Source organism: Castanea sativa, chromosome 3 (assembly GCF_040712315.1).
Source record: "Castanea sativa cultivar Marrone di Chiusa Pesio chromosome 3, ASM4071231v1".
In the NCBI taxonomy this organism is placed as follows: Eukaryota; Viridiplantae; Streptophyta; class Magnoliopsida; order Fagales; family Fagaceae; genus Castanea; species Castanea sativa.
In genome coordinates, this window is record NC_134015.1 from 42,217,574 (window position 1) to 42,228,616 (window position 11,043).

The 11,043-nt window shown below is 36.2% G+C and overlaps 1 pseudogene; it reads right to left on the reverse strand.

Annotated features, from left to right (window-relative positions):
* Nucleotides 1-4,111: 4,111 nt before the first annotated feature.
* LOC142629928 (putative ABC transporter C family member 15) lies at nucleotides 4,112-10,124 on the reverse strand (annotated as a pseudogene).
* Between the last annotated feature and the right edge of the window lie 919 nt (nucleotides 10,125-11,043).

Below are 11,043 nucleotides of genomic sequence, written 5' to 3' on the forward strand. Positions count from 1 at the left end.
TATCCAGAAACAGTGAAAACTGAATTAATTCTTGGACCCGAAATGTGCATAATTTTGAAGCGTTTTTAATGCTAGAGTTAAATGAATTCAAAATCTAGAGGCAGAAGAAGAAAAAAATATAACAAAAAACTGCCCAAAAAAAACCAAATCTAACCAGAATACAATAATCAACAAAACATGATATCAATTCAAATTTCAAGGGCAAATGGAAAAAAGTACAAATCTAACAAAAATCAGCCCCAAAAAAAAAAAAAATCTAACCAACAGTGAATGGTATAGAAAGAATAATGAGGCATGAAATATGTAAGATCAGAAATTAAGAATGGAACCTTTCTTGTTACAGGGAAGGAGCAGAAAAGTGGGAGAAGATGGAATTGTAGGCGACAGTTTTTTTTTTTTTTTTCTTGAGAAACAAATGCAGTGAATTTCATAAATGATCACTCAAACCAAACCAATCTAATTCAAGCCAGAACCAATGAAAAAATAATTTAAGATGTAAAAAATAAACAATCGGCCAAATTACGTATTAGAGGCATGCTAATGGAAGCCTAACTCAAAACCAAATCTAACTATAACTAAATCTAAACCAATCCAACCAAGATATTCAAACCAAAATCATATTCAATCCTCAGATTTGAAAACAAAAAGGGAAAAAAAAAAAAAAAAAAACAATAACTTTACCAGTTACAGTACACGACTTGTCTCTATATGCCTTACGGACTCTATTTGGTGCTGTTCCAGCAGGAAAAGCCTAAAATAAGATTGGAGGAAAATAACTGTTAGAAATGGAAATACCCAATGATTTCAATCTTACAATCTCAATGATTTAGTGATTTCAGTAATCTTACAAAAAAAAAAAAAAAAACAAACAAACAAAACAAAAGCAAATATCTAGAATTAAGGAAACAAAATTTTTGATAGAAAACCCAAAAATTCCAAAACAAAAGCAAATATCTAAAATTGAGGAAACAAAAATTTTGATAGAAAACCCAAAAACCCAAAACAAAAACGAATCAAATCTAAACCCATTCAACCAAAAAAAAAAAAAAACTTCTAGAGTTTTGAGATGCATACGAAACAACCTTTCACAATTTAATTGGCAACGTGGATTAAGAATTCTAGAACAAAACAAAAGATCGATTAGTAATTTTATCAAACAAATTGCGTATTAAAAATTAAGTTTTTTGTCTAATACATTCAGATTTTAAATAATTTAAGGTGAATTTTGACTTTTAACCACAGTAAATCAAGGGCAAAATCCCTAATGTTACCACCAAAAAAAATATAGAGGGGCAATTTGAAACCAAAGCAACCAAAGAAAGAAAATCAATCCATTTAATTTTTTTTTTTTAATTTAAAAAGGGGTAAAAGAAGAACACTAGAAAATTAAGTAAGGGGAACTACCGGTTTTGAATTCAAAAACATAGATATATTGAAGATTTAAGATTCTAATTCGAATAGGAAAAACAACGGTGAGGAGTTTCAGTCTTTAAAACAACAAAAAAGTATTTAAAGAGGAAAGGAGTATGCTGACCTTCAGTACAAAAAACAAAGACTATACCGGTGGAGGGTACGGTGGTCTGATGGTGGCAAAGGTCTCAGATTTTTTGCTCTCCACCATCTATGACAAATCGAATCTCTTCCTCTGTCGTTCTCCTTTTCTTTTCTTTCCGCAACGTATATTTCTCTGAAGTCTGAACCGTATTTTGGGTTTTATTCAAACGCAGTGTTTAGGTTTCAGTTTTTAGACGTGTTTTAGCGTAACAGTGTAACTTTTGACATTTTAATTGTAAACGTGGTTAGGTTTTTTTAATTGCAACATTTTTTCCAATTTTATTTTAACCGGTTTTTTATTTTTAAGATACCAAAAAAACAGTCAAACGGTGTTTAGCTTGTGAAATAATATAATGTATAGCTTTTTAAAGTGAAACGTGTCTGAATTTTAAATAGGCAGTTATCTTATTTGTCAACACGTCCTTAAATGCAGGAACCAACTTTCTCTCAATTTCGTCTATTATATAGATATAGATATAGATATAGATATAGATATAGATATAGATGACTTCTCAAACTCTAAGCTTACTTTGTTTTTTTAGGGTGTATCACAAAATTAATGACATTGGTAAGTCCATTTGTCAAAATCTGTGATTTTTTTTTCACTGCTGACGTGTTGGAGCTGCGCCATAGCTATGTCGGCGCTATGTCGGAGAAGCGAAAACAAAAGACACTACTCAGACACCGGAGTCCTGCGAATCATACCGGTTTCGGTGTTTGACACATGTCGGACACCAACATGTCACCAAAAATGGCGTGTCGGTGCAACCTAAACTGCAATGTGGCTGATGAAGTCTAGAAATGATGCATGTAGCATACATGCTTATGATTATCATTATGGTTGAACACCATAGAACTCCTATAAGCATATATGTATTATCTCACCATAATGATAATTCATAAGCATGTATACTTCATGCATCATTTGCTTTTATATGTAGTTTGTGCTTATTTCAACTTTTCTGCAGGCTTATAGCATTACCGCAGCCAGAGAACTGGCTCAAATGGATGGAGTTCGTAAGACTCATATCACTAGCACAGTCATTGTTTCAATCAGGAAGAACACTTCTTGACAAATGATTTGAGAATACGCATCAATAGCAGTAAAAGAGTTGTCCTGGAAATATGCATTGACATTACTATTGGCGTTTGTTCTAAGCCACCTCTCGAACTACACTCAAATCTCTGCCTAGCTAAATCTTGATATCCTAGTTCAAAGCACAGGCTTCCAGTACGTCCTCGTAAAAGTCGTTGTTCATCTCCTTGCCAAATCATAATTTAAGGTTAACGGCAACACAAAAAATGTATATATAGTTTTTTATTCGAGAATTAGCACGGATTGCATATCATTTACATAGCTTCCACAATGTGAAAATGTGCAGATCACAGAATTTTTAACAATAGAAATTTTCTCAGATAAGCTTCCAAATATACAAAGCATTATGATTTCAATCCTGAACCAGTTTTGCGGTATCAATGCAAAAGCTCGGCCTACAATTACTTCAGGAAAAAAAAAGAAAAAAACGAAGAAACACATATCACAGAAAAGAAAAATCTCTATCTGAAATTGCCTCAAAATAGAGTTTGAGATTGTCAAGTTAGCTGATTTAATTGCCTGAATGCTACGGTACCTTTGGTTAAGATTTAAGAATTAAGATTGGCAAATAACATGCCACAGGTAGGTAGCATTGTATAGGTAGCACAGCACCTTACTCATCTACTTCCAGAATTGTTTTTGCTGCACTGAGTACAATGCAATTATAGGGTTCATGCTTTGTGTTCATAACTTCAGCCCTACTTTTCACCAATATGTAAGGATCTCGAATGCTGATTTCATGACTTTCTTTCATGTTATAACTTAGAAAGTTGAATAAAAGAATTTCCGTTAATAGCTTTGGCTACAATGGTTTTATCTTTTTTGAGGCTTTCACAAAAGGTTTGGATCGTTAATTATTTAAAGCTTTTGAGCATGGATTTTTTTTTTGTTGGTGTGTGTGTGTGTGTGTGTTTGGGAGTGGAGCTCTTTGATCACAGCGTTGACACATTCATACATTTGTAGTTGAAGTGTTGTAAAATCCTTTTTCCTATCTCTCAACTGAAACAGAGGTAATTTACCAACAATTTTCTTGCTTTAGCTCACATTGCTATACCACATTACAGAGGCAGTATCTGGTAGTCCATAGATTTTAACCATACCAATTAATTTCTTGTAAACAAGAAAAGATCAGCTTCTCCAATCCAAATAGTAGTACACCAAAGTTCATGAGAGAAAAAGTTCGCAGTTATAGGTTTTGTCAAATTTGCAATTGCATTAACTGTAACTCTTTGGTTAGTATATTTCATTACTTGATGGTGTTGCCAAAGCATACACAATATCATTCTCTAGCAACAATGCGTTAGAAACTATAAAAACGGTGTCATCGATGATATACAATTTATTCAGAATAAAGGTTTATCTTTCATGAATCTTGAACGTGTCAATTGTCGGAGCTGTTTGCTGGAAGTCTCATTGTGGCTGTTCAGGATGTTTTGGTTTGTAAGATGGTATCCCAAGCACTTGGAACATGAACGATTCACAGTCTGACTTTCAAGGGGGCTGCTATTATTGGTTTGCATCATAATCTTGGTCTTCATTCAAGATATATCCCTATGGCAGTTACTCTTGGATGATCTCCTCAAGAATTCAGCCACCAACTTTGAGAATGAAGAGGACTTAACCTTGAGTAACTGAGCTGGGGAGTCATACTCTACAATTTTGCCTGTATTAAGCAAAATATCAGCACTAATAGGCTCAAATCATTCACAGTTGAATCTAATATTAAGTAATTCTATAGTGCTAATTTATGTTTTCTGGATTTTAATTCGTCTGAAAGTCAGACAGTGAATCGTTCATGTTCCAAGTGCTTGGGATACCATCTTACAGTGGTACTAGATTCTGTTCGTGTAAGCAGTATGCTTATGTTTCAAACCAGGTCAATTTATGTGTGTGTGTGTGTGTGTGTGTGTTATCTACTTATAGGCTTGCTATAAATAAAGGGACAAACTAAATATTACATTTTTAAAGCCCACTAATTGAGTTCTACCCATTTTTAAGATGGAATGAACTTTAAAGTTTATTGGATTTCCTAGATTTACCTTCATCAAGAACCAGAACCAATTCATTGTCAATTACAGTGGGTATACCATGAGCAACAGTAATGACTGTGCATCCCTTTGTCTCTTCTCTTATTGTTTCTTGAATTAAATTATCTGTCGCAGTATCTATAGAAGCAGTTGCCTCATCCAACACAAGAATTCTTCTCTTCTTGAGGAGAACCCTGGCCAGGCAAACAAGCTGTCTCTGTCCAACACTCCAATTTTCCCCATCTTCTGCCACTGCATCATTGCCCACATTCCAAAATGAAAATCCAAGCAATAAAAGAAAAATGAGTTTCTGAAAGAGTGGGAAAAGAAAACAATAAGTTTTCCAAAACTTATTTACTAATTTCTATACCTGGTGCATCAAGAAGCCTTTGGTCCTGTTTCACTATCTCTGCAAGACGACACTTTCTGATAACCTGACATATCAAGCTAAATTAGTGAAGGAAACCAAAAAAAAAAGAAAGGGAGAAGCTTCAGTGATTCTTTCAAAAAAGTATTTTTGAGTACCAACCTCCCAAATTTCTTGATCCGAATGCTGTTGCAAAGGATCCAGATTACTTCTCACAGTTCCCTGAAACAATGTTGGGTCTTGTGGTATTATACCCAACCTGGACCTTAAATCCTGCAAACCTATTTTACAAATATCAACTCCATCGATCAGAATCCGTCCTCGTGAAGGCTCCACCACCCTAAAGAGCGCTTGAATTAAAGTTGACTTTCCACTTCCAGTCCTCCCCACAACTCCAATTTTCTTCTCTCCCGGGAAGGTGCAAGTGATCCCTTTTAGAACCATTGGAAGTGCAGGATTATACTGGACATGAAGGTTTTCAAGCTCTATCCTTCCATCTGTTGGCCATTCAGGCTTTGGCCTGTGATCTTCAATCACTAGGGGTGCTTCACTTGGTATATTAGTAAATTGGAGAATTCTCTCAACTGATATCATTTTGTTCTCAACATTGCACAGATTCCATATCACCCATGCTTGAAGAACATTTAGGTTCAAACCATAGGTAGCTGCCAGTCCTGCTAAGCCTGAGATGGTTCAACCAGTGCATTAGTATAGCATTGAAATTAAAGGATTTAGTCAAAGAACTATAAAGATAACTTGATCATTGTCAAAAGGACAAGAACAGGATATGTTGGGCACTTTAGAATGGATGGTATCAAGTATCAATAGTAGGCAGAAGCATACTTAATATATGTACATTTCCACACATTATCATTGAAGGGTTTTAATCTCGAGTAGAAATAAATGTTAGATTGTCTTTCTTTGTTTGACCTGTATTTAGTTACCATTTACTACACTTGTTCTGTTAGTTTATAAATAAGAAGAGGGGCAAGGAAACTTACCGGGGTCAATAGCTGATCTATCCAGGCTCACCAAGATTATCAGAACAAGGAAGAAGACAAGATTAAAAAGAAAGTTGATCCGAACACACAACCATTCCATTGTGGCAGAATTGTGAAAGGTTATACGAGAATAATCATCAATCAGGCTCAGAATTCTTGTCACAAAGCACTCTTCCTGATTGAAACAATGAATAGTTGCTGCCCCAGAAACTGATTCTGAAAAGTGGTGCAAGATTGGAGCCTTTCGAATCCCAACCATTCGGGCTAGTTCTCTAGCAGTGGTAATGTAATAATCCTACAGAAAGGTTAAATGAACATCACAGTTTAGTGATGCACCATTGTATGAAACATGAAAATTTTTTAAAGATTAAAAGAAAATGATGCGTGCAGCATATATGTTTAAGAGTATAGTTATATAAAAAATGTTTAACCTTTTTCATTAAGAATTACGTGAAGTGTGATGCTGCTGTACATTTTCTTTTGAAACATATATAGCTTATATCGTAGTGAAGCTGTCAAAATGTCAAATAAAAATTTAAAACAGGATCTGTTCTTGCCTGATACCACATAGAGATGGCAATAATTGCAAGGAAGAGAACGAAGACTAGCCAAGAGACCTGGGACATTAGGATGATGATACTTAACAGCTGAATAAGGGCGAAAGCCAATCCAGCTAATCTGTAGGGAATGTCTGTGTCTACGGTGCTTTGATCTGTAGAATTCTGCAATAGTGAAAAGAAAAAAGGGGAAGTTATTCTGCAGTTTTCATACAAACTTCAAACAAAACAATATATTTTTTACTTTTAAATAACCAAAAACATACCCTACTAAGGATTCGACTTGAAGGTGTGGAGTCAAAAAAGGAAATGGGTGCTCGGAAAATTGATGTGATCATTCCACAGAAGAGACGCTGAGCAGTCTCAACAGCAATAGTAGCTAGCAAAACTGCCCTTCCGAATATGAAGATTGAGCTCCCACCAGACATCAGAACGAATATCCCTATCATATGCTTTCTACTGACTCTTCCTTCTACCTCTGTTGCCCACGCAATCCAGTAATTGCTGCCCATTTGTAGTCCTTGGAAGAGAACTTGACAGAGAAGGATAACTGGAACTAGAGCTCCTTTATATGCAGAAGTAACAAAGGTCGAGTAAACACTCCATTTTACTCCAGTTTCTGTTTCTTCTTCTTCTTCAGTTCTTGCTTTAAGTTTTCCATTGTTGATGGGACCTTCAAAATTTTCTTCTGTAACTTCTATCTGATTCATCTCATGGGATCTAGTAGTTAAGGTATTATCATCTTGGAGTAGGTTAACTTGGTTTAGTGATTTTCTATGAGCAGCCATTTGTCTAACAAGTTCACCATTCGAATCTGCCATCAGATCTTCATACCTTCCTGACTGAACTATCCTTCCAGCTTTCATCACCTATCAAAATATGCATTTAAAACAAAGTGATCAGAAGCTTGAGAGGACAATGATCATAGTTTCATAGAGGGGTTGGACAAGGATTTCAATAACTTACCAAAACAAGGTCGGAAGCATCTAAAAATTCCACTTGATGTGTAGCATAGATGACAGTCTTTTGTGACAATAGTTGCATGAGACACTTCTGCAAAAAAGCATTCTATATTTAATTGAAATCCACGAATGGAGCATGCATAACAAACAAGAAGTTAAGACACAATGAAAAAAATGTAACTTGCATTGAACAAATAGGTTCCAGTATGTGCATCAACAGCACTGAAAGGGTCGTCCAAGAAATAAACATCGGCATCACTATAGACAGCTCTTGCCAGTTGGATTCTTTGCTTTTGTCCTCCACTCAAGTTCATCCCCCTCTCTTCAACTACACTCAAATCTCTGTCTTGCCAAATCTTGATATCCTGATTCAAAGCACAGGCTTCTAGTACATCCTCATAATATGCCTCGTTCATTTCCTTGCCAAACAACACATTCTCTCTAATCGTACCTGTTTGAATCCAAGCAGTTTGGGGCACGTAGGCCTTCCTTCCATAAACTGTTATTCCTCCCCCAGAAATCCTGGGAATTTCACCAAGTATACTAGAGAGAAGACTTGATTTTCCTGACCCAACCGGACCACAAACTGCAACCTTGTAACCTTTCATTATCTTCATCTTCTCCAAAATTTTTATTGTATGTCTCCTTAATTTTTCTTCACTTGTTTCCCAAGCATATTCCCCTATATCAATCTCAATTGCGATATTCAAAGCATTTGAAGGATGATCATGTATCAGCTTCTTTTGATCTTCTTCACCAATGAAATCTTGGATACGCTCAACTGAGACCTTTGTTTGAGCAATCATTGAAATGAGCTCTGGTAGATGGTAGGTTGTAGATAGGTTCTTGTAAAATTCGAAAAGTGGCTAAGGCTGAGAGGACTGTACCTGCTGTTAATGGTGTCTTCAATACAATGCAGACACCAAAAGTGACAACTGAAACAAAAGTTGGTGAAGCCCAATAGAGAATGGCCACTGCTGAGCTAGAATACAGGTATTTTTTCAGCCAGCTTCTCTCAGTTTCCCTGAGATGTAGGAGCTTCTTTAAGAATGAGGGTTCCCATGAATACAGTTTCAAAATTCTCATGCTCTTCAAAGTCTCTACAGTCACTCTGATTCTTGAATCCTTAGCTTCCATGATCTTGGAGTGAAGCCTTTTTTGCATCTTAACCAAAGGCGTGTTGCATACCAACACTGAAAGTGTGGCAAAAAGAGCAGCAAAGGAGGGGGCAGCTCCTAGATTCCTGTAGAGGATGATCAAGGCCAGAATGACCTGGACTGAAAGCAGCCAAACTCCATGAATATGCCAGCAGAAGTCTCCAATTCTTTCAGCATCCACATTGATTAAATTTATCAGTTTACCGTTGCTTAAACCAACATACTTAGTGGATATAGATTTCTTGTAAATTAATACCATTAGAGCTGCCCGTAATTTTATGCCAATTCGCTGAGCACCAAAATACCATTGTCTTTGAGTTAGTGACTCCACTGTCTTTGCAAAGAAGAAAATGAATGCAAGAATCAGACCATAGTGGGTGCTTGAATCATCTTCCTTTCCCAGCAGGAAATTCACAAAGTTTGTGATTAGTAGGGGACCGGTATAGGATGCAATTGTGTTAACTCCTACAGGGAAGAAAAAGAAAAAAAGAAAAAGAACAAAAGTATATTAAATATGTGAAGGAGAAAATAAAATAATTATTAGACTACAAGGACAGAATGGTACCTGCCAAAGCTGCATTCATGAACAAGGGTTTCCATACGGCACATGCTAGGGCCTTTGGTAATGACAATGCTTCAAATTTCTGTTTTCTGACCGATTCTTCCAGCAACAAGGAAGCATTTTCGGCTGTTTCTGATTGAGGAATTGGAGGAATATGAGGTAATTCAAGCTTTTGAACTCGACCTCTTTTAAAAATAGGGTTTAACCATTGGAAGGTAAGTTGGCTCCAAATTCCAGCATTTGTGAATGCACCATCATCACCAAGGGAACTTTCATTTTCCTTTTGCAGTAAAGGCTCTACTATGTCACTGTGTTTCCTAGTACAACTAGTAGGAAAAGCATTGAAACAAAGAAGTATTGCGAAAGGAAAGGAAGCAAAATCAACTATATTAGGTTCTGGAAAAGGACTTGGAAAATCTATGGATTTCAAATGTGTGATAGTGTAAATGGTGAGAGATACTGAATCAACGATGAAGGAAAAGACCCACCAGAGGATAAGGATCAATGGCCACCTTTTGTTTCCACTAAGAGTTCTATTCTTTGATAAGACTGCTACTAAAGTTGCTAAAATCCAAGTCATGAACAAGAAGACAGATTTAATAGTGATGATCCTATGATTCCAATATTCATACAAACCAAAATCAAGGTACACTATTGAGATGATGACATTGGATAGAACAGTGATCATTGTAAAAACTCTACACCCTCTAACTGGTCCATGCTCATTTATTTCACCCTCTCTCCTTTGTCTCCAAACGTTTTGCAAAACCCATGTCAGAAATGCTATGACAAATGTTAAGATGAGAATCTCCAAGGAGATATCAATGATGACTGACTCCATATTCTACAAGAGTCCCAGTTCAAGTTAGTCTTCACTAATCACAAACCAAAGACCAAAAGATGAAATACGTGGCGAAGAACTAAGAACAAAAAGTGAGTCTGCAATCAACAAGACCTGCATATCCGAATAATTTCACTATTACCAAATCGATTACAATAATTCTTGTGTATGACTCACGGCTAAAGAAAAAAAATCTCTCTTATTTTTCTTTGCTCTCACACACAAATTATCTTTCTCAATGGCAGCAATCCTTTTTCTTTTCTTTTTTCACTATGCAGCACCCACCTTTTTTTTCTTTTCACTGTGCGGCACCTCCTTTTTCTTCTTGTTTTTGTGTTCTGCTCTAGCACACCACACGCATGCCTTTTATATATTCAATTCTGCCACCTCACACTCCTAGGAACATATGGAGTGTTGACTTTCCACGTGTCTCCTATTCAAGTTGAAATAGAAGTCATCATCAATTGGGCTTAGCTTATTAAGGAGCTTCACCTGGGCTGGACTTTGGTGCCAACTTGCACCCAACAATCTCCCCTCCATCCCACCAATAGGAGGAGATTTTCAATTTATCTCTTCAATTCAATTCCATGTCGGTTAAGCCGACTCCAAGCTTGACCTTCTTCATTATCTCCATTAACATTGAGAACACATCATCAACGTCAATCCCTTTCATTCTCAAATAATTAATCTTATCTTGGATATCCTTAATCCAATCTTTTGGCTCCCCTTTATCAGAAGCCTAATTATTCTTGAAGCTAACAGTTCGATGTTCTCCAGCAATCATCTTCTCATGAGGTTCAACAATATCTTGTGGAGGATATTGCTCTCCCTGCTCAAGACCTCTAGGATCTTTCACTTCATCATCATCCCATGTAGAATTAGCATCTTCATATTCTTCATCACCTACCACTTCCTTTTT